This window comes from Hippopotamus amphibius, chromosome 16, assembly GCF_030028045.1.
Source record: "Hippopotamus amphibius kiboko isolate mHipAmp2 chromosome 16, mHipAmp2.hap2, whole genome shotgun sequence".
Classification (NCBI taxonomy): Eukaryota; Metazoa; Chordata; class Mammalia; order Artiodactyla; family Hippopotamidae; genus Hippopotamus; species Hippopotamus amphibius.
This window is the reverse complement of record NC_080201.1, coordinates 17,606,528-17,633,058: the sequence shown is the minus strand read 5'-3', so window position 1 is coordinate 17,633,058 and position 26,531 is coordinate 17,606,528. Positions and strand designations below refer to the sequence as shown.

Below are 26,531 nucleotides of genomic sequence, written 5' to 3'. Positions count from 1 at the left end.
CCTGTCATGGAAGAGATGAGCTGGACGGCAACATGAGAAAATGGTGCCTGACTATCCAGCTCTTCCCAAGTTAGTCTTTGCACGGTGACGTGTTTGTTCTAAGAATTGTAAATGTTTAGGACATCCATATTCATAAATTCATTCCAAAGACAGTAATGAATAATTGGGACAGTAATGGCTGCGCAACACCCTACCGGACTGGCCTGCTTTCAGATAGCAACTGTGCACTCTGGACGTGATCTAGTAAGCAGTTACCCAAAGACACTAGAGCGGTCGGAAGCAGGCAGACTCTTATGGAGTGTCCATGTTTAGAGGAGAGGCGCTGTATAGAGTCAGTTTCCATTTTCTTGGCTTTTAGCCTAGAAGCCAGTTATATATGGGGAGGTATGCAATGCATTAGGGGGACTGGTAGAGAATTCACAGTCTTTGGGGGCTGGGGAACCAGAAGGTTGAATCTGGGGAACCACAGCTGCGGGAGAGAAAGCGGGGATCCTGGAAGGGAAAGACCCAGAGAGAAGATTCCTAAATTCTGTCTGCCCACATCTCTGGCTGACCCCTAAACCAAGCAAGATAATTACCTGATTTAAAAAAACAAACAAACACTCATTGGAGAACAGAGTCCAGTCTCCATAATTTAACAGAGTCCAGGATACAACCCAAAATTGTTCAATGTATAAAACACCAGGAAAATAGAACATATTCTCAGAAAAAAAAAAATCAACTGAGACCAACCCCAAGATAATCCTAATATTAGAATTATCAGGCAAGGAATTTAATGCAGCTATTGTAATTATCCTCAATGAAGTAAAAGAAAAATATGCCCGCAGTTAAATAAAAAGATAGGAAATCTCAGCAAAGAAATAGAAACCATTTTTTTAAAAAGGCATATTGAAGTTGTAGAACTAAAACTATAATATCTGAGGGTTTTTTTAAATAATTTAATGGAATTAAAAGCAGAATGGAGATGACCAAGGAAAGAATAAGTACATTTGCAGGTAGAGCAATAGAAATTATCCAGTGTAGAGAACAGAAAGAAAAGAAAAAGATTTATTTATTTATTTGTTTGTTTGTTTATTGGCTGTGTTGGGTGTTCGTTGCTGTGTGCAGGCTTTCTCTAGTTGTGGTGAATGGAGACTACTCTTCTTGCAGTGTGCAGGCTTCACAGTGCAGTGGCTTCTCTTGTTGCGAAGCACGGGCTCTAGGTGTGTGGGCTTCAGTAGTTGTGCCACGCAGGCTCAATAGTTGTGGCTCGCAGGCTCAGTAGTTGTGGTGCACAGGGCTTAATTGCTCTGCAGCATGTGGGATCTTCCTGGACCGGGGCTCAAACCTGTGCCCCCTGCATTGGCAGGCGGATTCTTAACCACTGCGCCACCAGGGAAGTCCCAAAGTTTTTTTTTTTAATTTTATTGAAGTAACAATGTTGCATTAATTTCTTCTGTACAGCAAAGTGACTCAGTTTTATATATATGTACACACACACACACACACACACACATACATACATATATATATTCTTTTTCATATTCTTTTCCATTATGGTTTGTCAGAGAATATTGAATATAGTTCCCTGTGCTGTACAGTATGACCTTGTTGTTTATCCAGCCTGTATATAATAGTTTACCTGTATATAATAGTTTACCAAACTCCCATTCCTTCCCTCCCCTACCTCAACTCCCCCTTGGCAACCAGAAGTCTGTTCTGTGTATCTGTGAGTCTGTTTTTGTTTGGTAGTATGTTGATTTGTATCCTGTTTTAGATTCCACATATAAGTGATTTCATATGGTATTTGCCTTTCTCTTTCTGACTTACTTCACTTAGTATGACAATCTCTAGGTCCATCCATGTTGCTGCATATGGCATTATTTCATTCTTTTGTATGACTAATATTTCATGGTTTACATATGTATATATACACACACATACATACCACATCTTCTTTATCCCTTCCTCTGTTAATGGACACGTAGGTTGTTTCTATGTCTTGGCCGTTGTAAATAGTGCTTCTATAAACATAGGGGTGCAAGTATCTTTTCAAATTATAGTTTTGTCTGGGTATACGCCCAGGAGTGGGATTGCTGTATCCTATAGCAACTCTTTGAGTGTTTTATGGAGCCTCCATACTGGTTTTCCATAGTGGCTGCAACAACTTACATTCTTACCAACAGTGTAGGAGGGTTCCCTTTTCTCCACACCCTCTCCAGCATTTGTTATTTGTAGACTTTTTAATGATGGCCGTTCTGACTGGTATGAGGTGGTACCTCATTGTAGTTTTGATTTGCAAGAAAAAGATTTTTTAATGAGTGATTTGGTGTGACCAGAAGCTCTCAGAATCCTAACCCTGTATTTCCCTTAGGATAGTGGCTCAGTATCCATTAATTCAGTGTTCATACAGCTTTATAGAACATAACTACCACAAATAATGAGAATCAACTGTGTATACAATGGGGAAAAAACCTGATTATCTTAAGAAAAAGAATGAATGATTTGGGGTTGACCATAGTTCTAGATTTATTTAGGTAACCACTACCACAGTCCTCTGCATAGTTTACTGAAAGTTGACTTCTTAGAAGAACTGTGAAATACTTGAGAACTTCACACAAGGGTTTGTAGTGACTAAGTATGGTGACTTTTTAATATTTAAACTTTCTCCCTTGCTTTTTAATATTGAAAAGTAATTCCCAGTGCATAACTTTTCTTCCTTCTAATCCCTAATTTTAAATGACAAAAGAATAATCTATTCTCTGCTCTGTCTAGCGGGAGATAAGTAGTAGGCTTTAGAATTCATTCCTTCAAGATGACAACCAACCCTTAACACCATCTCATATCTTCAAAAATAAGCAAAACCTGGAAGCATCTTCAGGGGGAAAGAGTTTGGGATTAATTATTCATTGATGGCTGAATCAGGTTCAGAGCCAAATTCAGGCCTCCACCCAGGAATGGTTTTTAATTCCTTCTTTTGAGTCCAGTGTTGGACTCTGATGATAGACGTTCCTAATACCATTAGGAATAGTGGTTTCACGTACGTATGCGCAGTTGGAAGTTGCTCTCCTACTTCTTTGTGAGAGAGAAGGCAAACCGTGGCTAAAAAAAAAAAAAAAGGATTTGTGTATGATGTTATGCTTTTTTAATGACAGCAGTTACACATGGTTCATCCAGAAGGGCACTGTATGTGTCCTGGGTTCACCATGCGCATGTCTATCCCCACCGAGAACTAGCACCTGAGGAGGATGTGACAATCTCAGACACAGCACAAACGGCAAGTTATAAGTGAAGGGACAGACTGAATGGAAACGTTCCTTCCATTTATTGGCTTTGTTTTATCCCGAAAGTTATTTTGACAGCATTTGTTGCGGGGTTTTTTTGTGCTAGGGGGTACAGTTAAATGAGCCCAGTTTCCTTCCCAGAGTTAGTTCCACACACACTGCTGCTTGTAACAGGTCGAGGGCTCCATGTGAGGAGCAAATGAAAAGAACTTTTATATAAAAATGACTGGGATCCAGGTAGTAATTACTCAGCTGTAAATTTTGAAACTGCTTGGGAGAGTCCTTTCAAGACTGAAATTAAAGAGCATCGCCCCTCCCTGGGAGCATAAAGCTATGGCCAGTTGACCAAGGCAGCAGTTCTGGCGCTCATCCGCTGCTCCCAGGCTTGGGTGTTTACATATTGATAGAATAATAAAAGACATTTAGTAAGAGTTCGGCATTTTTGGACATTGTTTATGATGCCACAGAGACAGAGGCAGAGAGGGATTTTAAAATACGTTGTAAGTTTATAAATGTCTCTTCCTCCACAGACACTTCCGACTCACTCTTAAACGTTCACCTTGCTGTTGCTCCATTCCAGTCTTAGAAGAAAAAATCCTCCTTGGCCCTGTATCAGCTTCCTAGGGCTGCCGTTACAAAGTACCACAAATCGGGTGGCTTAAAACAACAAAAATTTACCGTCTCATAGTTCTGGAGGCCAGAAGTCCAGAATCAAGGTGGGCCATGCTCCCTCTCAGGCCTGCAGGGAACTCCGTCCTTGCCTCTCCCCAGCTTCCCGTGGTTTGCTGACAACCCTTAGTGTTTATTGGCTTGCAGCTGCATTACTCCAGCCTCGGCCTTTATGGTCATGTGCATTCTCCCTGTGTGTCCCCGTCACATAAACGTGGCTTTCTTCTTGTAAGGACACCAGTTGTATTGGGTTAGGGGCCCACCCTGCTCCAGTATAACCTTATCTTAACTAGTTCCGTTACAACTCTGTTTCCAACGAAGGTAAGGTCACATTCTGAGGTACTGGGGGTTAGGACCTCAACATCCTTTTTAGGGGGGCACAGGAGACACAATTCAGTGGGGCCCGTAGGATTCCACAGTCCTTTCTGTCTTGTGCTTATGCTCCTCCGTCTGTTCCTCGTTGCTGCATCTTGAGAAGAGCCTGTTCTGAGTGGCGTGTCTCAAATATAAGACAAGGGTGATGGCGATAGTGGAGTGCTGTTTTTAGGATTATCCCTCCCACCGCCACAGCCACTACTACTGTCTGAGCCGTAGATTTGCTGGGTGTTTGAATGATTGTTTAAAACCTACCAAAGATAATTTTATATTCAATCTAAGTGAATAGGCAGTTTATTTCATGGCTGGAACTTTATTTTTTATTTTTTTAATTTATTTTCATTTTTATTTTTATTGGCTGCATTGGGTCTTTGTTGCGGTTATCTCTAGTTGTGGCGAGTGGGGGCTACTCTTTCTTGCAGTGTGCAGGCTTCTTATCGTGGTGGCTTCTCTTATTGCAGAGCACGGGCTCTAGGCGCATGGGCTTCAGTAGTTGCAGTACGTAGGCTCAGTAGTTGTGGCGCACGAGCATAGTTGCTCCACAGCATGTGGGATCTTCTCGGACCAGGGATCGAACCCGTGTCCCCTGCATTGGCAGGTGGATTCTTAAGCGCTGAGCCACCAGAGAATCCCACAGCTGGAACTTTAGAACCTTACACTTTATCATGCCAGGCCCTCACTATCAGTCATGTCAGATTTTGGAAGGCGGACTTTATTACATGGATGCAGCCTTTCAGCTCTGCAGGCGTCTCATGATGCATATGTCACCTTGTTCCTCATGATAGACACCAACTCAACTGGGAAAACACGTAAGAACCTAGAAGTTTTGTAGTTATTGAACAAGAGGACTTGTATGTTTGGACTTGATTTGACCTCCAACAGTGTTGTTTTCCCCCTTTCTTGCCTGTCACTAGGAAGCAGTGGCTATAGTATGACAAAATAACAACAATAATGCTATCTGGTCTCACAAAGCAGGCACTGAGCTAGTGCGTTACTGTATTGTCTCAGTTGATAGTCTCAGGGACTCTGAAGGGTAGGTGTTGTTATCCCCATTTCACCAGTGACTAAAGGAAGCCCCTCAGAAATTAAGCAAGTCACTCAAGCTCACGTGGCTAGTAAGTGGCAGAGTTGGTTTAAACCCTGATTGTGTGTCTCTGAGACCTGTGCTCTAGATGGCTCTACTGTTCCGTACCTTAAACTGCTTTTTTTTTTTTTTAATCTTCCTCCCTCCCTCCCTCCCTCTTGCCCTTCTTTCCTTCCTTCCTTCCTTCTCCAGGTCTTAGTTGTGGCATGGGGGATCTTTAGTTGCGGCATGCGGGCTCCTTTAGTTGCAGCATGCCTGCTGGATCTAGTTCCCTGACCAGGGATCGAACCCTGGCCCCCTGCATTGGGAGCACAGAGTCTTACCCATGGGACCACAAGAAAGTCCCATACTGCTTTTTTTTTTCTTTTTTAAAAGAAAGAGCAGATAAAGATTATTTTTAAGCCAAAGAATTACACCAGTAATAGGCGAAAATATACAATAAGCAGTCACTGGTTTAATTTCCCATACTGAGAACATTTAAAGCAATGTTCTGGTGAATCAAGTTCCAATTCCTGTTTAGCCATATACTTTCTCTGTAAATAGCAAGTTCTCATCACTTCTCTCTGGCAAGATACTGCCAAAAAATTGTGATGACTTTCTTTACTTCCTAAGACCCAGTCCGAGCAGACGCACAGCTTTTCAAATGTCCATTCCGACATGTTAAAGACTGAATGTTTAGTCCTTAATGAATGCTTGTTTTTCCAAGGATCTCTACCATCTCTCAAATACAAGATTTCTATATGGGATCGCAGTTCAGAAGTCACGCCTTTAAACCCCTGAGTTAAAGAGGGTTTGCAGCTAGATAACCCTGGAGATTATTGAGGCAATTTTCAGTGGCTTATTTATCCCCAGATCTGAGCCAGGGTCTGAGAGAGCAGGGCTGGAAGGCTGTCAGGAGAGGAGCAGGACCAGGCTGGAGACAGACCCAACCTGAGGGAAGCTGGTGAACAGAAGAGAGGCAAGGCTGCTGCTGCTGACCCAAAGGAAGGCAAGATGAGTGTGCTCTGCTCCACAGCAGCACAGCAGCACAGCAGCACAGCAGCCGCTTCTCCCCCTCACCTTGCAGTTTTTTCTTATGTAAGTTATTAAGTTGAGATATAACTCACATCCTTAAAATTAAAGTCTGCAATTCTGGGGTTTTAGTACGTTCATTAAGTCGTGCAAACATCATCACCGTCGAATTCCAGAGCCTTTTCGTTACCCCAGAGAGGAAGCCCCGTACTCATTAGCAGTCACTCCCGCATAACCCCTCCCTCCAGCCTGTGGCACCCGCTAACCTGCCTTCTGCCTTTTCTCTTCATTCCATGTAAAAAGAATCATGTAATACATGGCCTTTTGTGTCTGGCTTCTTTCACTTAGCATCATGTGGTCAAGGTTTGCCCATACTGAGCATGTATCAGGATTTCATTACTTTTTATGGCTGAATAATATTCCATTGTATGGATCTGGCATATTTGTTTATCCATTCATTCGTTGATGGACATTTGGGTTGTTTCTACTTTTGGGCTATTTTAAGTAATGTTGCTGTGAGCATTTGTGTACAAGTTTTTGTGCAACGTATGTTTTCAGTTTTCTTGGGTATATACCTAGGAGTGGAATTGCTGGGTCATATGGTAACTCTGTGTTTAGCTTTTTGAGGAACTGCCAGACTGTTTTCTGGCTGCACCGTTTTTTATTTCCACCAGCAATGCATGAGGGTTCCAAATGCTCCACATTCTCATTAATGTCTATCATTTGCTAGATTTATAGCCGTGCTAGTGGGGATAAAGTGGTATAGTTTACTTATTTGTTTTATTTTAAATTTTATTGAAGTATAGTTGATTTACCATGTTGTGTTAGTTTCTGGTGTACAGCACAGTGATTCAGTTTTTTTTATATATATATAAATATTTATATAAAATATATATATGTAAAATATAAAACTATACATATATATTCTTTTTCATTATAGGTTATTACAAGATATTGAATATAGTTCCCGGCGCTATAAAGTAGGACCTTGTTGTTTATCTATTTTATATATAGTAGTTTGTATCTGCTAATCTCAAACTCCTAATTTATCTCTCCTCCCCTTTGTCCTCTTTGGTAACCATGAGTTTGTTTTCTGTGTCTGTGAGTCTGTTTCTGTTTTGTAAGTAAGTTTACTTGTATCATATTTTAGATTCCACATATAAGTGATATCATATGGTATTTGTCTTTGTCTGACTTACTTCATTTAGTATGAGCATCTCTAGGTCCATGCATGTTGCTGCAAATGGCATTATTTCATTCTTTCTTATGGCTGTGTAGTATTCCATTGCATATATGTTACCACATCTTCTTTATCCATTTATCTGTTGGTGGACATTTAGATTGCTTCCATGTCTTGGCTATTGTAAATAGTGCTGCAGTGAACGTATATCTCTTCAAATTATAGTTTCCTCTGGGCATATGCCCAGGAGTGGGATTGCTGGATCATATGGCAACTCTGTTTTTAGTTTTTTGAGGAACCTCCGTACTGTTATCCATAGTGGCTGTACCAGCTTACATTCCCAACAGTGTAGGAGGGTTCACTTTTCTCCACACCCTTTCCAGCATTTACTGTTTGTGAAGTTTTTAATAACGGCCATTCTGACGGGTGTGAGGTGATACCTCACTGTAGTTTTGTTTTTTTTTTTGAAACTCGTAATTTTGATTTGCATTTCTCTGATAATTAGCATTGTTGAACATCTTTTCATGTGTCTATCGGCCATCTGTGTGTCTTCTTTGGAGAAATGTCTATTTATGTCTTATGCCCATTTTTTTGGATTGGTTGTCTTTTTGTTATTGAGTGGTATGAACTACTTGTATATTTTGGAAATTAAGCTCTTGTTGGTCGCATCGTTTGCAAATATTTTCTCCCATTCTGTAGGTTGTCTTTCCATTTTGTTTATAGTTCCCTTTGCTGTACAAAAGCTTATAAGTTTGATTAGGGCTCATTTGTTTATTTCACTTTTACTTCTATTGCCTTGGGACACTGACCTAAGAAAACATTGCTGTGATTCATGTCAGAGAATGTTTTGCCTATGTTCTCTTCTAGGAGTTTTGTGGTGTCACGTCTTATATTTGTCTTTAAGTCATCTTGAGTTTATTTTTGTGTATGGTGTGAGGAAGTGTTCTGACTTCATCGATTTGATGCCACTGTCCAGCTTTCCCAACATCACTTGTTGAAGAGACTATCTTTTCTCCACAGTATATTTTTGCCTCCTTTGTCAAACGTTAATTCACCATAGGTGTGTGGGTTTTTTTCTGTTATGTTCCATTGATCCATGTGTCTGTTTTCATGCCAATACCATGCCAATATAATTTTGCGGTATTGTCTGGCATCTGGAAGGATTATGCCTCCAGCTTTGTTCTTTTTCCTCAGAATTGCCAAAGCAATTCTTTTGTGATTCCATAAAAATTTTAAGATTATTTGTTCTAGTCCTGTGAAAATGTCATGGGTAATTTAATAAGGATTGCATTCAATCTGTAGATTGCTTTGGGTAGTAGGGCCATTTTAACAATATTAATACTTCCAATCCAAGAGCAGGGAATATCTTTCCGTTTCTTTAAATCATCTTCAGTTTCCTTTATCTATATTTTATAGGTCTCAGCATATAAGTCTTTCACCTTCTTGGTCAGATTTATTCCTAAGTATTTTTTTGATTTTAAAAGGGGTTGTTTTTTTACTTTCCCTTTCTGATATTTCATTATTAGTGTAAAGAAATTCAAGAGATTTCTGTATGTTAATCTTGTATCCTGCTACCTTGCTGAATTCACTTATCAGTTCTATAGTTTTTGTGTGGAGTCTTTAGGATTTTCTATATATAGTACCAGGTCATCTGCATATCATGACAGTTTTACCTCTTCCCTTCCAACTTGCATACCTTTTACTTCTTTTTCTTGTCTGATTGCTCTGGCTAGGACTTCCCAATAGTATGTTGAATAGAGGTGGTGAGAGTGGGCATCCTTGTCTTGTTCAAGAGCTTAGCAGGAAGCTTTCGGTAAAACGGTGTAGTTTAGATTTGCATTTCCCTGATGGTTAAAGATGCTGAGCATCTTTTCATGAGCTTGTTGGCCATTTGTGTATCTTCTTTGGAGAAAGTGTCTGTTCAGAATATTTGCCCATTTTTAAATTGGATTATTTGTCTTTTTATTGTTGTTGTATTTGTTTTTCAATTTTATTTTATTTTCCAAGAAGTTATTCATATATATAGTATTACAAAGTCTAATTCAAAGATCCCTAGCCCCATCCTCCTTTCTTACCTTCCATTCCTACTCCCCATCAGCAACTACTAGTTTCAACTTGATTAGCTGCTTTTTGAAATGTTTACTTTTATATTTCTAAGTATCATGCTTATATTTTTATTTCTTGATTTTTCATTTCATTGAATGACTTCCTACTGGATCTGATGTGTAAAACTGGAACTCACATAGTAATTATGTTGGTGGAGGAAACTGGACTCCAGTGAGAAGAAATGAAACAGCAGAGTATATGTGGCTTAGACTTAGAGCATGGATTGTAGGGCTAGAATGTCTGGGATTGAATCCCAGCTTTGCCATTTACTGGTAGTAAGACCCTGTACAAGTTAGTTGACTTCTCTGTCTCAGTTTCCTCCTCTGTAAAATGGGTATAATAATAGTACCACTTTATAGGGTTGTTGTAAGAATTAAATGTACTTATTTATGTAAAATATTTAAAATGCATAGATTCTAAAAGCTCAGTATTATTAATTATTATCATTATTAACATGCCCCCCACAAATATATGCATTCCTCTTCCCCATTCTCCCTATAGAACTATATTACAGTTTTTGCTATATCAGCATTTAGTGTTTTTTAATTAATTTATTTTATTTATTTTATTTTTTATTTGTTGGCTGCGTTGGGTCTTCATTGCTGCATGTGGGCTTTCTGCGGTTGCAGAGAGTGGGGGCTACTCTTTGTTGCGGTGCGCAGGCGTCTCATTGTGGTGGTTTCTCTCATTGCGGAGCACGGGCTTCAGTAGTTGTGGCTTGCGGGCTGTAGAGTGCAGGCTCAGTAGTTGTGGCGCTTGGGCTTAGTTGCTCCGCAGCATGTGGGATCTTCCCAGACCAGAGCTTGAACCCGTGTCCCCTGCATTAGCAGGTGGATTCTTAACCACTGTGCCACCAGGGAAGCCCAGCACTGTGTGTTTGTATTATTATGACTGTAACCATTATCCACAGCTGAGCCATAGAGTATGATTACACTTCCTTTCTTGTATGAATTTTGGCTTTCTCTGAAGTGAACAAATTTCTCAGGTTTATATTTGTTCCTTTTCTGTGAATCTATTACCAGTTCATCCCCAGTCTCCGCTAAAAGTTTATAAATGTCTTAAAAATTTCAAATACATCAAGTACTCTAGTAGCTTCATCTTCTGAGAGACGTGTCTCCTACAACCCTTTGTCCACTTGCTCTTCTTTGGACTGGTTACTTTCTAAGCCTATTGCAAGATTTAAGAACAGAACACTTAAAAGCTCGTGATGCTCTGTGTGCGTGGGCAATACTTATGGACTGGTGGACTTTACAGGAGGGTGATGATCTGGCCAATTCATCGGGAGAGTCCACGACTTATTTTGAAGTCCTGCCTTTGGGGCTGGTCAGAGAAGAATTGCTAGTCTCTTTCTAGAGCACATGAGCCTGGCTGCCAGGGTTCTGGAAGACGCGTGTAAGGATGAGGATGACAGTCTAACCATTCAGTCTGTAGACTTTCACTTAATCCTTCTGTTTTCAACATGGCAGCCCCATCCTTATCTATACTTTACGTCCATCTATCCAGAGTCTCTGGTTGGACCTCTAGAGGGTAAAAGTCTAGGCTTCTGCTGTGGCTGGGGAGGGGCAGTCACCTGTATACACAGAGTGGAAGGCATCAGGGGACCTAATACTACTCAGACACACTTTCAACCAGGGCTTCTGTTCACCTTAATCTCCATTTTAAGAAGTTATGGCCCATCAACTCCTGAACTTTTTTGAGTTTCTGTGGTGCGTTAAGCTTGCTTCCGGGCTTCTTAAGTTTAATGAATCAATTTACCATCCAAACCAGGACTTCGAGAGTGAAAGAGGACACTGTTAAGAATTATACCAGCACAGCAGATGTGAACCGTACCAACCTGGGCAAAGTAGCACCGTGACCCTAGGATTTATCCAGCTGCTTTCCAGCATCTCAACTTTTGATGCCATTGCCTTGTTAGTTCTTTTTGTTCTGATAATTTAATTTTTCATCGCTTTCCTGTCATTACAGTGTGATTTCAGGAGGGAGTAGTGGGGTGTGTGTGTGTGTGTGTGTGTGTGTGTGCGTGTGTGTCTGTCTGTGTGTGTGTGTGTGTGTGTGTGTGTAATACATCAGCTTTCAGGTGGCAGCCTCCATTCTTCTCTCTCTAATGATGGAGAAAGTAGACATGGAGGACATATATGATGATAGTCAGGGCTCTCTTGGCTTTAAGCAACAGAAACCTAGTCTGAACTAGCTTAAGCGAAGAGAACTTTTTAGCCTACAATCCAAAGACGGGCTGAACAACCCTGTTGTGGGAGAAGCTGGGATGGAGCTGGTTGTCAGTGACTCTTAAAATCGGGAACTAAAATGCTGCATCTCTTGTCTCTGCTTCTCCTGCGTTTCGCCTTCATTCTCTCACACTGGAATCCAGCTTTCTTCCCAAGACAGCAACATGACCAATGCTGGTGACCCAGTGTGGCATCTTACATCCAACACTCAGAGATCCCCTCTCTGGCCCCAAATGCAAAAGTTCCAGGGAATAGATATAACGTTCCAGCTAAGATCAGATACCCATCCCTAGGTCAGCCAACTTGGCTGGGCCAGGTAGGGTGTGTGGGGTCGCTGGTTTGTGTAAAACCGTGTTCAGCCTGCGCCATAGCCATTTGTGAGAGGAGAGGCTGGAGCCAGTGCCTAGGAGTGGGGGATAGCCTGTAGATTTCCTCAACAGTAACTTGGCCAAATCCTATGACATTAGTGATAGATTTAAGAAGTAAAACTGAAAAGATTAGGACTCAGTACCGTACTGTTTCTGCTAAAATATAAATGTTCAACTTTTTCTAGTGATAACATAAGTGACAGTTTGGAAGACCTAACATTTACAACTGCTCCCTTTCTGCCTCTTCCGCATAATCATTTACATAGATTTACATATGTTAGAACTTGGTTTGTCTTCCTCTTCTGCAGCAGACTTACGCTATTTTATTTTCTGTAGAATAGCTTTCTCCTTACCCTTCTTAATCTGATCTAAAATGGCCAAGAAGAAGGTACTATCATTTAAACACAGAATTTTGGAATGTTAGAGACTTTTTCATTTACATTTCACAAAAATTGCCCTTCACTTATTGCTCCTCTAACACGAGGTCGCCACGGCGAAATAACTTTGGAAAATGCCACGTACAACTGTATACTCCCCTCCTGTAGATTTGGTGCACATTCGCCTGTTAAGGGGGTCTAAGAATCCTGCAGCAAAGATAACCAGCAGTTTCCGCAGCCACTTACCAAGGAACCCTGTTTTCATTGTAAGCATGCCAAGTAATAATGTCCCACGGAACATACTTTGGGAAATAATCCAACCGTCTTATTTTATGAATGAGGAAACAAAGTTCATAAAGAGACTGCGGTTATGATTTTCCAAAGCTAATGCCAAGAAGAATTAGCACTCATTTCCAGTTGTTCCTGGGAGCTTATGTTGACCAAGTGCTCAAGAAAGTGTGGTATCTCCCCGTCTTCCTCTTGCTTAATTCACTCATCCACCTGGGACAAGGTTCATCTTTTTATCAAGGGTGTCTTAGGTAACATCATGAAGATGAGCTAGAGCACAAGATAAGTACCAGGTTTGGAAACATCAACGTCAGCTCCCTTTCTCTAGATCAGACCCAGCATACTCTTACTATAACAAATATTTTAGCGTTTCCCCCTTTTATTCTCCTGAAATGAAATGTATAGCTCCTTAACCTACATGTATATTTTAAAAATCAATATAATGTCCCAACTATAAGATAAAGAAGGAGTAAAAGGATAGCAGTTAATAATAAAATAACATATTTTAATATATAAACGTCTAGGCCAACTCTAAGATATAATGAACTGTTCAGTTGCTCTCATATGTAGAATCATCATGAATGTAACAGCTACAGATACAAATTAATAATAAATATATCGTACCGGCAACTCAGAAGTGCACTGAGTAGCCTGATTTTCCACAATGGTAAACTGCTCTCTGTAAAATTCCAAACAAAGCAAAATATTATCTTCTCTCAATTCATATGGTACTTGCGTGCCTGAAAAATTCAGTGTATATTAAAACCTGCAAAAATACTTTATTGAGCGTTTATTATATAATAGCACATATATCTAAGTGCTTTAAATTAATGTATTCATTTAGTCTTCATGATGATCCCATTTAGGTATGCTTAATATCCCCATTTTACACATGAGGAAACTAAGACAGAGAAGATAAGTATTGTTCAACAGCGAGTAAGTGGCAGTGCAGTAGCTGAACCCAGGCAGCACGGCTCCAGAACTTGTGCTCACAGGTTCTGTGACTGTCATCTGAAGGACTCAGAAACTGAGTCACTTGGGCATTTTCTGCATAGATCATGGCTAACAGAAGGCGGCTTCAGATCCTGGAAACCTGATACCAAAAAGGAAAACAGGTCAGACTCTCTCCTTAGAGCTTATTTACTGTCTACCCCGGAGAACGACAGAGCAGTGAGAGGAGAGTGTCGGGACCAGCCTTGGACCCAGTTGCCCTGACCTCCCAGGACCTGCCAGTCTGAACTGTTCAGAGAGCAGAGACAGGAAACAGCCCTGGCTTCCTTTTTACTCTTCCTCATGTTCCACTAGCCCTTGCCAATAGCATAGGCCAACCTGGACCACGCCACCTAGCAACTTTCCATAATGGACACAGAACCGAAAAGGCAGGGAGCTGAGAAAAACTGAAGGAGACCAAATGCCTCTGGGGCTGCCAGGCTGGGAGGTGAGAGTCTTGGGACTTTCCTTCTGCCCTGCAGCCTGATCAGGAATCTCTTCTTCCTCTGAGAGTGATTGTGCTAATAATCAGATGGGCCTCTGCGTTGCAAAACCCACTGATCCTTGCTCCATCCTCTGAAAGGGAGGAGTTCTGACTAAGTGTACCCTCCTTGGGGTGACTTAAAATGACAGTCTGGACTGATGCTCTGGGTTCTTTTCCAGCTCTTTGCTCACCGCCCCACGGTTTGTTTGCTCTTAGCAAATCTGCTCCAAATAAATTTCATGTTCTCTGAGGTTTAGTATTTAATAATGTAACTAACATGTATTAAGGGCTTACTGTTTGCCAGGCCAAGCAGTAAGTGCTTTACATCATTATCTCATTGACTCCTAACAACCCTGTGAGATAAATATAACCCTATTTACAGGTAAGCAAATTGAGGTCCAGAAAGTTTACATTTAGATGCCCAGGTCAGACAGAAGAGAGCTGAGTACAAACCCAGGCTGCTTTATTGCCAGCTTGGCTGTTCTGAAGGAACTAATTAGAACAGGCCTGAGATTATACTTGAGGAAGAGAAACTGTTTACAAGTATATTGGAACAAACCTGGGTTCCTAGGACTTCTGTTTCCTTAACAACTGGACTTTCTTCTACTCTTTAATTCTCCGGATGGGCAGGTATTCAGTTACTCAGCATGGGAAGGGAGCAGCCAGAGAGAGCTTTCTGAAATGCAAATCTGCTGAAGTCCAGTCCTCAGCTAACATGTTTTTCAGTGGTTCCCCGCACTCCCTAAGATAAAGACCAGGCTGCCTAACATGACGTACAAGGCCCTTTATAATCTGGACCCCACTTGACTTTATAACTCTCTCCCCCGTGCTTCTTTTCGTGAGCCCTGAGAACCTCACGCCAGCCCCATGTAGTCTGCATACTATTTCTTGCCTCCAGATCTTGGTCCATACTGTTTCTTTTTTTTTATTATTATTATTATATGGTCCATACTGTTTCTTATGCCTCAAATGCCTTCTTCTCCTGCCCCCACCCTATCCATCTGATAAACCTCTATTCATCCTTTAGGACTCTAAATGTTAAAAGCCTTTCCTGATTTCTCAGGCAAAATTAGTCCTCCTTTCTCCAGGCTCTAGAGTACTTTAAATATCAGCTCAGGACTAGAGTAGATATTGTAGTGCTTTGTGCACATTTGATGTCAGAACACACCAGTCACTTTTTTAAAAAATTGTGGTTAAAATATACATAACATGAAATATACCATCTTAACCATTTTTTTTAAGTGTACAGTTCAGTAGCATTAAGTACATTCACGTTTTTATGCTGCAATCACCACCGTCCCTCCACAGAACTCTTTTCATCTTGTAAAACTGAAACTCTGTACCCAGAGTCATTTAAATACTGACTCTCCTCCTCCCTTAGCCCCAGCAATCACCATCCTGTCTCTGAATTTTACTACTTTTCCATTCACTCTAATATTCCCCAAAGCTAGCACATTGCCTTGCACAGAATAACATTTGTTGAGAGAGTGCATGAAATCTTTTCTCTGAGATGCATGGAACAATACATCTCTTAAATTTCTTTGTACCTGCCTTTGCAATAAACAGACTTCTTAGATCTTAAACTGGAAATTCTGGGGCTTCCAAACTCTTCCAGTGTTCGGGTTTCCCAAGAGCAGAAGTTGTCCAAACAAGTCCTCGTTAGGAGGGAATTTTACCTTCCTTACTTGGAAACACCTGAAGTTTTTCATCGCAGTTGGGTTGTAGATATGCTGTCCCCTAATCAGCTGGGAGGAGGAGTCCTGAGGCGCAGTGACAGGATGAATATTGATGAGCAGCCAGAACCGTCTGCATTTCCCAACTTGGCTTCACGCACACGCACGTGCGTGCACACACACAGGCAGTGTATGTGTATGTATGTATACATTGCTGTCAAAATTTTAACACATGTAATTCCCTTAATTCCTCCCATCTGGGTGGAGGTTTCTGCCATAATTACAGCTACCCTAGTAAAGGAGGCAACTGCCTGCATTTTATCCTTTCACTTTCTTACAGAGAGGCCTTTTGGGAGCCTGTAACTTTCTCTGTCTTCAGAATTGCACTCCAATACTCATGTTTAAGAACCAGTTTTTCAAATATTTTGGGAAAAAAGATGCAGTCTTAATTTATGGATCAAAAATGGTTTTGACCCGGTCCCCTTGCTAGAGAATAAAAACCTGGTTGTTGATAGTTAAGAAAACTCCAGGAAGTGCAACAGATCATGTCCCAATCCCGTCACCCTTGCTCTCGGCACTTAGATTTTTCATGGGCCAAGTCGCCACAGTGATCCCTTCTTCGGAGACCTTGACAGATTTCTTATTGCCTCCCACCCAGTGTTTTTTCCTCACATGCTGCACTGCTACATCCTGGCTGCCCATTGGAGTCACCTGGAGAGCATACAAAGAAATTTAAAAAAAAAAAATTTTTTTTAAGTCCTGAGCCCCTACTCCGAAGATTCTGATTCTTAGGTGTGAGGTGGGGACCCAGGCATTTTAAAAGTTCTCCAGGGGACTGGTAATGTGCAGCAGAGGGCAAAGTTAGAGAATCACTGTTAGAGTGATGGTGTTGCTCAGAGGCAGAGTCTGGGCTGTGTAGACATCCTTAAGTGTGGGTGGACAGGTTGCTTATGTATGGTCTAGTCCACGTCTAGTCTGTGCCGTGTACATATTAGCACATATTACCAACCCCATCAGAGCCTCTGATGCATCAGTGACTGTGGTTTGCTCTGCCCTTTGGTCTAACTCTGTAACCTTTTGTTCCTGAGGCATCTTGCACAGAGCCCTGAATTCCACTAAGCAGAACCCCTAAGGAGAGTGGTGTGTACTTCCCCAATGGCCAATCAAGCTGGACCCGAGGCTGTGTGAGCCCGGGGTGATGCAGGATGCCCCAAGCAAACCAGGGCCCCAGAGGAAACCCAAACCCTGCAGTCAGCCAGGAGCCCAGTTGCTGTTCCCCCTCCTCCCTAACCAGGCCCCATCCAAGTGAACTGTTTTTGATGGTGCAGGAAAAAGGTCAGATTCTCTCCACAGCATCCTTCTGTGTATTGGATTTCCTAGTAACTACACATGTTTAAAAGCAGGGTTTGCAGCTAGACCTGACAGATGCAGGTTTGAATTCTAGCTGTGTCCTTGAGCAAATGTAAACCTCTCTAAATCCCCTTTCCTTAATTTGTAAACTGGGCCTGATGACACCTACCTCGTAGGGTTAAATGAGATGATGTGCGTGAAGGGCTTAGCGCAGTGACTGAAGCACAGTAAACACTTAGTGAATGGCCCTAGTGAGCCTTTGCAGGTGCTGTCTAATCCCACGTGGGAGGCGCTAGGTGTAGAAAGGGCGCAGGACTGTGCTCCCTCAGCAGGGTGTCTGCATGGGAAGCATCGAGGGCCAAGGAAAATGAAGCCCTTTTCCCCCAGACGTGGTAATTGAGTCCAATTTGAAAGCTGGGATTGTAATCACCGTCTAAGGACAGAGCGCCCCATCTCCTCTCCCGCACGCAGCAGCCTGCTGCCTCTGCACATCCTCCGGCCATTTTTTCCTGCCTTCTTTGTTCTACTTCTGTGTCTGTGGGGGTGTAGGAGAGCTGCTGCCTTCCTCAGGTTGCTATTTAAAGACATGCTGAGAGGTGCTGCCACCGCTGCTCCTAGCGCCGCCGTGGCTGCTGCTCCGGTCCCCGCCGCAGCCAGTGCAGAGTCCCAGCGCCCACTTTTTGTTTAGGATTCCTGAGCTGTCACCCCTCCCAGGGGTTAACCATAAAGGCCATCTTGGTCTTTGTCCCGAAACTGCCCAGCCTGTCTGCATCCCTGTAGCATTTTGGGCACATAACCAGTTAAATTTTTCCCCTTATTCTGCAATGAAAATCACAGATGATACCCCTCATCCCCTCCCTACCCACCTCCAACTAGCACTTGAGATGCCCTCCTTATGTAACAGCCAGACACAATCCGGAAAGGGTAAAAATGCCATTTATCTCTAGGACTAGCAGAGAAAAATACTTCAGGAATAAAAGGTTTTTGAAAAGCTCAGTAACCTCTGGTTAATAAGAATGCCACCCTGAACTTCAGCATGTGGGAGATTCTCTGTCAGGCATGGGTAGGAATCTCTTAGGCATTAGTAATCCTGTCTTTCTTTGCTTACCCACCCAACGCTTTTCAATGAAGTGTCTCAAAAGCCCAGTCTTTCTGTTTGAATTGGCCCTGATTTCTTTTTCATAGACCCATCAAAGTGAAGTTTGGGGTTTTATCAGTAAAGCATTTATTCTTTAGACCAGAGCTCCCTGAATGAGGTCCAGATTGTCTACCTCCATTCTGCTTCCCCAATTTATTTGTTTTCTGCCCATTATCCTAGAGAGGCTGCTCGCCTCCAAGACCTCAGAGCCTGGCTGCTCTTTGCTTGTCTAGGAGAGTCTTTGCTGGTGCTTTCAGCTCTGTGCAGTGGCACAGATGGTGTTCCCGACTCTCAGGTACTGACTCTGGCCCTGATACCGCATCACACCGCATCAAATCTCTTCCCCTCTTTTCCAGCCTTTCCCTTTTCTCCTAACTCTCCTCCATTTGTTCATCTTCCCGACCGCTCTTTCTTTGGCTCCCGCTCTCTATTTTTCATTTTCAGAGCCATACCTTTCCCCTCATTTTCGTAGCCCCTTGGTGGTAAACCCAGCTACCTCAGTGTCAGAATAATAGTAGCAATGATACTTTGAATTATTGATTGCCGTGCTGTGATAGTAGAGTGCTCTCACATGCATTTCTCTTTTGATCTCACAATACACTTGTAAGGTGGACAGTGCATGTGCTTTACGCTCCCCACTTCGTGGTGGTGAAAATAATAACCACTTGGAGAGGCAGGATAATAGAGGGATTCATAAAGAGCATTGGCTCCGAGTCAGGCTGCCAGGGTTTGACTCCCGCTGCACCACCTGTCACTAGCTCTGGGGGCACGTTGGAGATAATAATAGTACCTCTAGTGTTGTGGTGAGTATTAAGTGAGTTACTATAGATAAAATGCTTGGGAGCATACCTGGCACATAATAGGTGCTATGTGAAGATTAGATATTGTTATCGTGTTCATTCATTCATTTGTTCATCAAAGATTTATTACATGCCAGAGCTGCTACACACCAGGCTCTGCCCGAGGCCTCAGGGACAGAAGAGGAGCAAGATGGACACAGTCCTGGCCTCAAAGAGATCACAGTATCAGTGCCGTTTCTGCAGCAGCCCCACGTGCAGATCCTCGTGCTTGGATCTTTATAGACAGTAATTCTCACAGCAGCCTTAAAAGGAGGCAGTGTTGTCCCCATTTTACAGAGGAGATCTCTAGGGTTCCAAAAGCCAAAGTGGCTTGCTTAAGAATCCCCAGCTGGTAACTGGGGTGTCAGGATTCACTCCACCCGATATGCCTGCCAGCAGACCGTTAGGTTCAACTCCGCGTGTCTAGACAGTGGTGAGCTCCTGAAGGGTGGAGCCGGCCCTCCTCACCCGGCATGCTGGGCACGGCCTCCTGCACGCAGTTTGGGAAGTGTCGGCCGACTTGTGCTCTGTTGATGATCCTTAACTCTCTGTCCCATAACTAGTCTCTTCTGAACACTCTCACTTCCCTCAGCCATCAAGCCATACGTTGTTTTCTAGTTATTTATTTTATTTTTGGCTGCATTGGGTCTTCGTTGCTGCGCACGGGCTTTCTCTAGTTGCAGGGAGCAGGGGCTACTCTTCGTTGTGGTGCACGGGCTCCTCATTGCAGTGGCTTCTCTTGCTGCGGAGCACAGGCTCTAGGCGCGTGGGCTTCAGTAGTTGCAGCATGTGGGCTCAGTAGTTGTGGCTCATGGGCTTAGTTGCTTCATGGCATGTGGGATCGTCCCAGCCCAGGAATTGAACCCGTGTCCCCTGCATTGGCAGGCAGATTCTTAACCACTGCACCATCAGGGAAATCCCCATACGTTGGTCTTGACATGGAAGCACAGTGGTCAAAGTGAGGGTTCTCAGGGGTTAACCTATAGCTTTCTCAGACCACACCTAATGCTTATTTCAGCATGTCTTTAAACAACGAGTTTGATTCTGGGGTCTCCTCCTCTTCTTGGCCCCAAGCTAGAGAATCTTTTTGTCTGCCAGGCTAGTCTCCAGCTACCAACTGCAGTTCATTTGTTTCTCATGTCGGCCCCTGCCTTTTATTTCAACATCTGACTTCCCTGTTCTTTCTGCTTTTGTCTTTGTGCCCAGTGCTTACCTCTTAGCCACAAAGGAAGCCACAATTCTGTTAGCTCTATAGAAGACTGAATTTCTAAGTACAGTTAGTGTATGCTAGCATTTAACTTTTTAATCCTTTTATGTGTAGTAACCCATTTTTTCCTTAAATATTACAGAAGTATAGGTGGAAAGTCCTGTGCTAGATCTCATTTTCTGAAATTCTTATTTCTGTAAATGTTTCACCTATGAGCATTTGTGTTTTATTGATCTCACATAATAGAAAAGAACAGCAATTTCATTCACGTAAGTTCCATTTGTAAAATCACCCAGAAGTGTGACTTTTAAAGTATTAAAATAATTTTAAAATGTAAATGAATCTACTAATTGCTAAATGTCTTTACTAATGGAGTTTGTGTAAGAGAGGTAGTTTGGCTAGAGATTTTTTTTCCTTCCTCCGTTTCCCAGATATTCTGGGCTGTGGTTATATTGTTTTTGTAACCAAATAATAAATAAATTTAGGAATTAAAGAGAAGAAAGGTGTTCACCATGTATTTCTTCTTTTAATGCAGGGATACAACAACCACTCTGGGTGTGTTTGGGGTTAAGCTCATTGAAACAGTCAAACACTGTTTTCCCTGCTTCTCCATTGAAAGTGCACCTGTATGCCCAAGGCAGTCTTTTGCGCACACGGTCCCTTTTCGGTATGTCGTGCCTCATCTGGCTTTTCTAAGCCACGTCTAACCCTAAAGACTGCCCTTGTCCCTGAAGCATCAGCTTTGTGTGCTCCAGGGATATGGCGCCTGGAAAGGGAGAGGGAGGGAAGGAGGAGAGGAAGTGTGTGTGTGTGTGTGTGTGTGTGTGTTGCACTCACACTCTAAATTCTTTTAATAAAGCACCTGAACGGCACTCATTTCCAACGAGTTTTCAGACTACGAATCTGGGTACTTCTTTAAGATATCCTGCCTCCTCCCCCAGCTCACACCCTCCACCTATCCCTGCAGTCCTGGGGCCTTGATGCATGGGAAGATGAAGAGCAGGTGTGTTGAACTCTTAATGAGAGGTTTCCTCTGTGGGATTGCCTGTATCCTGCCCACCACAGAGGCTTCTGTGAGTAACTTTACCTTTGAACTCTCCTTGTATTCAGCCCCTGATCCATGGGATTTGGTAACAATCCCTGGCTGGCGGGAAGCTTTGATCCTTGGGGAGTCCAGAGGAAGTCCTGTGATGTGTGGGATCCCCAGCGCTACAGGGATTGGGGAGAAGCAGTTCCAGGATGGGTTGCTAAGATAGACCCATTAATTAAGAAGGAGCCTTTGCCTAACACTCAGTTACCTAAAAAAGGAGATCTGGTAACTGATCACAAGGAACTCCACACCCCTCAAATATGAAGTGGTGTTTGCACAAGCATTATTGTTATTTTAAGGACACAGCAGTGCCAAGGAGAAAATTCCTACCCACACCAGGAAGGAACAGAGTACCTTAGCAGACCAGAATGCCTCAGAACTTTCCTTTGTAACAAGGAAAAGCTAGTCTTACCTTGAATGTTAGGAGGCTCTAGCAAAAAAATCTCCAGGATATTTCTGACTAGGTGAAAGATTGCTCTAGAAGAAGGAAAAAAAAAAAAAAAAGATGAGCTTGTAATAAACAGTGGAAACACTCAAATTCCTATATGCGAGACACTGGGCTAGAATCCACTGGAGAGAGTGTTAGGAGACTTGTCTTTAAGCTCTGTTCACATAACAAGCATGCTGGATTTGCTTAGACTCTGCAGTTATTTGAGGTGGTTTGAGGGTGAGGGAACAAAAAGCTTACCCAGGCCACTCTTTGCGGCCACCCATTGGCTACACATAAAAGTCAGAGCGAAGGCCCTTTCACATGGTAGGGAAATATGCTTCCTCCACCCACCTCCACAGGCAGAAATCACTTCCTTTGCTTCCACAGAATCACGTAGGCTTATCTCTTAGATTGAGGATCAGCCTGTTTGGCGTGCGTGTCTGCCTCCCCACTGGCTGTAGCTGCCAGAGGGTAGGGTTCATGCATCATTCACCTTTTTCTCACCAGCACGCTGCCTGGGCACGAAGGAGGCCCTCAGTAATGATTAGTGAATGAGTGAGTCATCATGAGGCGGGAGCTGTGGGGAGTCATCCTCTTTCCAGAATCGCCCCTCCTTTTCACATCGCCAGCCTTGGGGAAGGAGAAAGGGCAGTCGGGGAGAGTGCCACGGTCAGAGTCAGATGCCTGTGCTCGGAGATCTAACTCCTGTCGCGACCCAGCAGCTCCGGGAGAAAACCCGGGGGACAACTGCACGGCAGAGATGGGGCGGCATCTTTGTGGGGGCTGCCCATAGGATTCAGGCACTTAATGCAGCGACATTGGGCAGAGAGCACAGAAAGTTGTGTGCAGAGCAAAGTGCATGAGATGCGGGGCCCAGTACGAAATAAAAATGCAGGGTCCCTTGTTCAGCAAAACAAGGAAAAAGTGCTGCTTGAAGTTTTTAAATATGAAGTTTTTTTCCTTTCTTCCACAGTCTCTCTCTCTCCTTTGACTTGTCAAGGTGTTTATTATTTGCTATTAATGTTGTTCTAAGTTGAGAACCTTTTAAATGTTAGACTGTTAGTGTGGATTTTACCGTTCATCTTTATATTGTGCAATGCCAATTTTAAATGCAAATATAAGCGCGTTTAACTCAAATGTGGCATCACCGAAATTATACAATTTGTATTCTGTAACTGGTACATGCATATGTATTTTTCTTAGCTGAACAATGGAAACTCTGCACAAAACTAAGTCAACTGGTCTTATTTCACTTCTTGATACATGTTCATCCTACCAACACCCTTTACCTCCAGTTTACTGTTGAATAAGGTAAGAAAGAGGTGGAAGGAACAAGAACTGTGGGTTGTCCTGTTTCCTCGTCTGTCATCATTTTCAGCATAAGTGGTTGGTTGACACGGGGAAGCAATGCAAAGGATACAGTAGGCTCCTTACACATCCATGTTTCTTAGACAGCCATGTCCTGCTTCTGCATTTGAAGCAAGTTGTGGTTTGGATGGAAAGTGTGGCCTCTCTGGGCTCTTGGTGCTTCCATTTGCTCAGTGGGGGTCTAGGCGTGTGGGCTTCAGTAGTTGCAGCATGTGGGCTCAGTAGTTGTGATGCACAGGCTTAGTTGCTCCTCGGCATGTGAGATTTTCCCAGACCAGGGATCAAACCTGTGTCCCCTGCATTGGCAGGCGGATTCTTAGCCACTGTGCCACCAAGGAAGCCCCCATGTTCTGTTTTGTCTTGTCTTCATTTATGTATATGACCGATCCCCCCCAACCAGAGCGTAAGCCTTTTAAAGGCAGGTTCTATATCTCTTTTACCTATTAAATTTTTTTGGCCTTAGGAAAATCTTTGTCTAGTAGCTAATTCAGTTCAATAAAAAGCATATTTATTTTTTAGTAGGTTGTATATTCATAAAATGGTACAAGAGGATATATAATCCCCCTCATCTCTTCCCAGTTTTGCTTGCTAGAGACAACCAATATTTTTGCAGAGATAGTCCGTGTTTATACTATATAGGCTATTATATATATTTATTACATGGTTTTTATGAAAAGTCATAAAAGTGAAAGAATGGATGAATGGCTCCATTCTCCTATTTCTTTTCGTCTCATCTTCCTCCTTTCTTGAAATTGTACACTGCACACTGGCACAGCCTTCACTATACAGCCAACTCTTGAAATTCTAAAGTAGTGAGAAAAAAAATTTTAAGGCCATTTGAACCAATTATTGTCAGAAATGTTTGCATGTAGTGAAATAAACCCAACTTGATACACATTATTAATAAACAGAAAGAACACAGCATAGCTACATAATGGCTAACATTGTAGGCCCTATTTCTTCTGAGATACAAAACCCAGAAATCATAAAGGAAAAAAACTGAGAAATTTAATTACATCAAAAATACAGTTAAAAAAGTTTCATGAAGAAAAAAATTTTCACAAAGAGAAAGTGCCAACTAACGAAAAAAATATATGCAATTCACGTGATAGGTAATGGACCTCTTTTTTTCATATACAGAGAACACTTACAAATCAATAAGGAAAAGTTTGATTACACATACCAGAAAAAAAATACAAGTAGTTTATGTATCTGTTAGAAAGATGCAGATTTAAAACTGGAAGATGCTCTTTTTCACTCACTGAATTAACCAAGATAAAGAGTTTGCAATATGTATCACTTATGAGGATATGGGGAAATCGGAATTTTCAGAGTGACAGGTAAAAATATAAAGTATTACAACCTCTCTGGCCTAGCTATCAAAATTTTCAGTGTACATTACCCTATGACCTAGGAATTCCCTTTCTGGATATTTGTCCTACAGATACACTTGTACATGTCTGCAAAGATTAGGTATCAGAATGTTTATTGCAGCAATATTTGTAATAGCAAAAGATCTTCAAAATATGTTGGGGGGGAATTATGGTATATAACAGTATAGCATACAATTCTGTGCTTTAACAAAGGGAAGGGAAAAAAGGCACACATGCTTGTAAATACCTAGACTATTTCTCACAATTAAGAATGATACCCTCTGAGAAGGGAAAGTAGGAGTCTGGGGTACAAGAGAGACTTATTTTTTAATGTGTACTTTTTTGTACTGTATTACCTTTTCAATAAAAATAAACAAGTAAGGGCTCCCTAGGTAGTGCAGTGATTAAGAATCCGCCTGCCAATGCAGGGGACACGGGTTCTATCCCTGCTCCAGGAAGATCCCACATGTTGTAGAGCAATTAGGCCCATTTGCCACAGCTGTTGAGCTCATGTACCACAACTACTGAAGCCCATGAGCCTAGAGCCCGTGCTCCACAACAAGAGAAGCCACGGCAATGAGGAGCCCATGCACCACAACGAAGAGTAGCCCCCATTCACCGCAACTACAGAAAGCTCACGCGCAGCAACGAAGACCCAAAACAGCCAATAAATAAATTATTTATTTATTTATTTATTTATTTATTTATTAAAAAACAAAATAAATACAATAAACAAGAACACAGGCTCTGAATGTTTAAAAACTGGCTCTAACCTTTTTTTTTTTTTTTTTTAGCAGAGTAACCTTGGAAAGTTACTTAACCCTTTAATCCTCTGTTTCTTCATCTGTAAAGTGGGGCTAATAACTTCCCTTTTTTTATATGACTGGCATAAAAATTAGATATTAGAAAATACCTAGTACAGTACCCGACCCCCAAAATAGTAGCTTTTGAGGCGAAGAGTCCTCGACTGGAAGTAACTTCGAAGGTAGCTGACCCCCTGTGACCTGGAGTCTTTAGTCCCTCGTTTGACCAAATGATCCCTGTTCTTTTGCAAGAAGAACCCATTTCTTGCTGGAAGTTCTGGTTCCCAAGCCAGGAGGATTTGGGACAAAATTAGAAGCTCCTGGGAGTAGGTGCTCTGGCATCCTCCCAATTCTGTATCAGCCCATCATATCAGAGCATCGGTGTGAAAAATGGGTGTGACTGTGTCTGTGGAGTCCTCTCCTTGTTTGCCATTGCAGAGTTGGAGTAGAAAAAAATTATAGTGACTGGGGGAATGGCACAGAAATGAACCGTGGTGGAAATTTTTATATTAGTGGTGAGGAAAAACATGATTCCTGAAGAAATAGCCTCCTGGGTTTCATAAGCTAGATGCCTGTTCTGTGGGTGTCACAGAGGGCTTTGTGGGAGCTGGAGAGGAGAATGCCGGTAATTGTGCTGAGGAACAGCCGTATCTGGGCCATACGCCCGCCTGTGGTCCTGAGGACTGTGCCGTGCTTTGGGGCTGAAGGAAGGGGTATGGGATCTGTACTTGGATCTGGGGCGAAAAGGGAACAGCGGCCACAAAGTCCAGTATAGGGAGGGGTCAGGAGTGCGTGAGAAACGCAAAGGGAGGCTCGCCTCAGTACAGCTGCCCCACTCCA

General features: G+C 42.4%; 1 protein-coding gene across 1 annotated transcript in view; it reads left to right on the top strand.

Annotated features, from left to right (window-relative positions):
• The window catches only part of TANGO6 (transport and golgi organization 6 homolog), a 172,143-nt gene that overhangs the window by 145,268 nt on the left and 344 nt on the right, over positions 1–26,531 (top strand). The window lies entirely within an intron of this gene.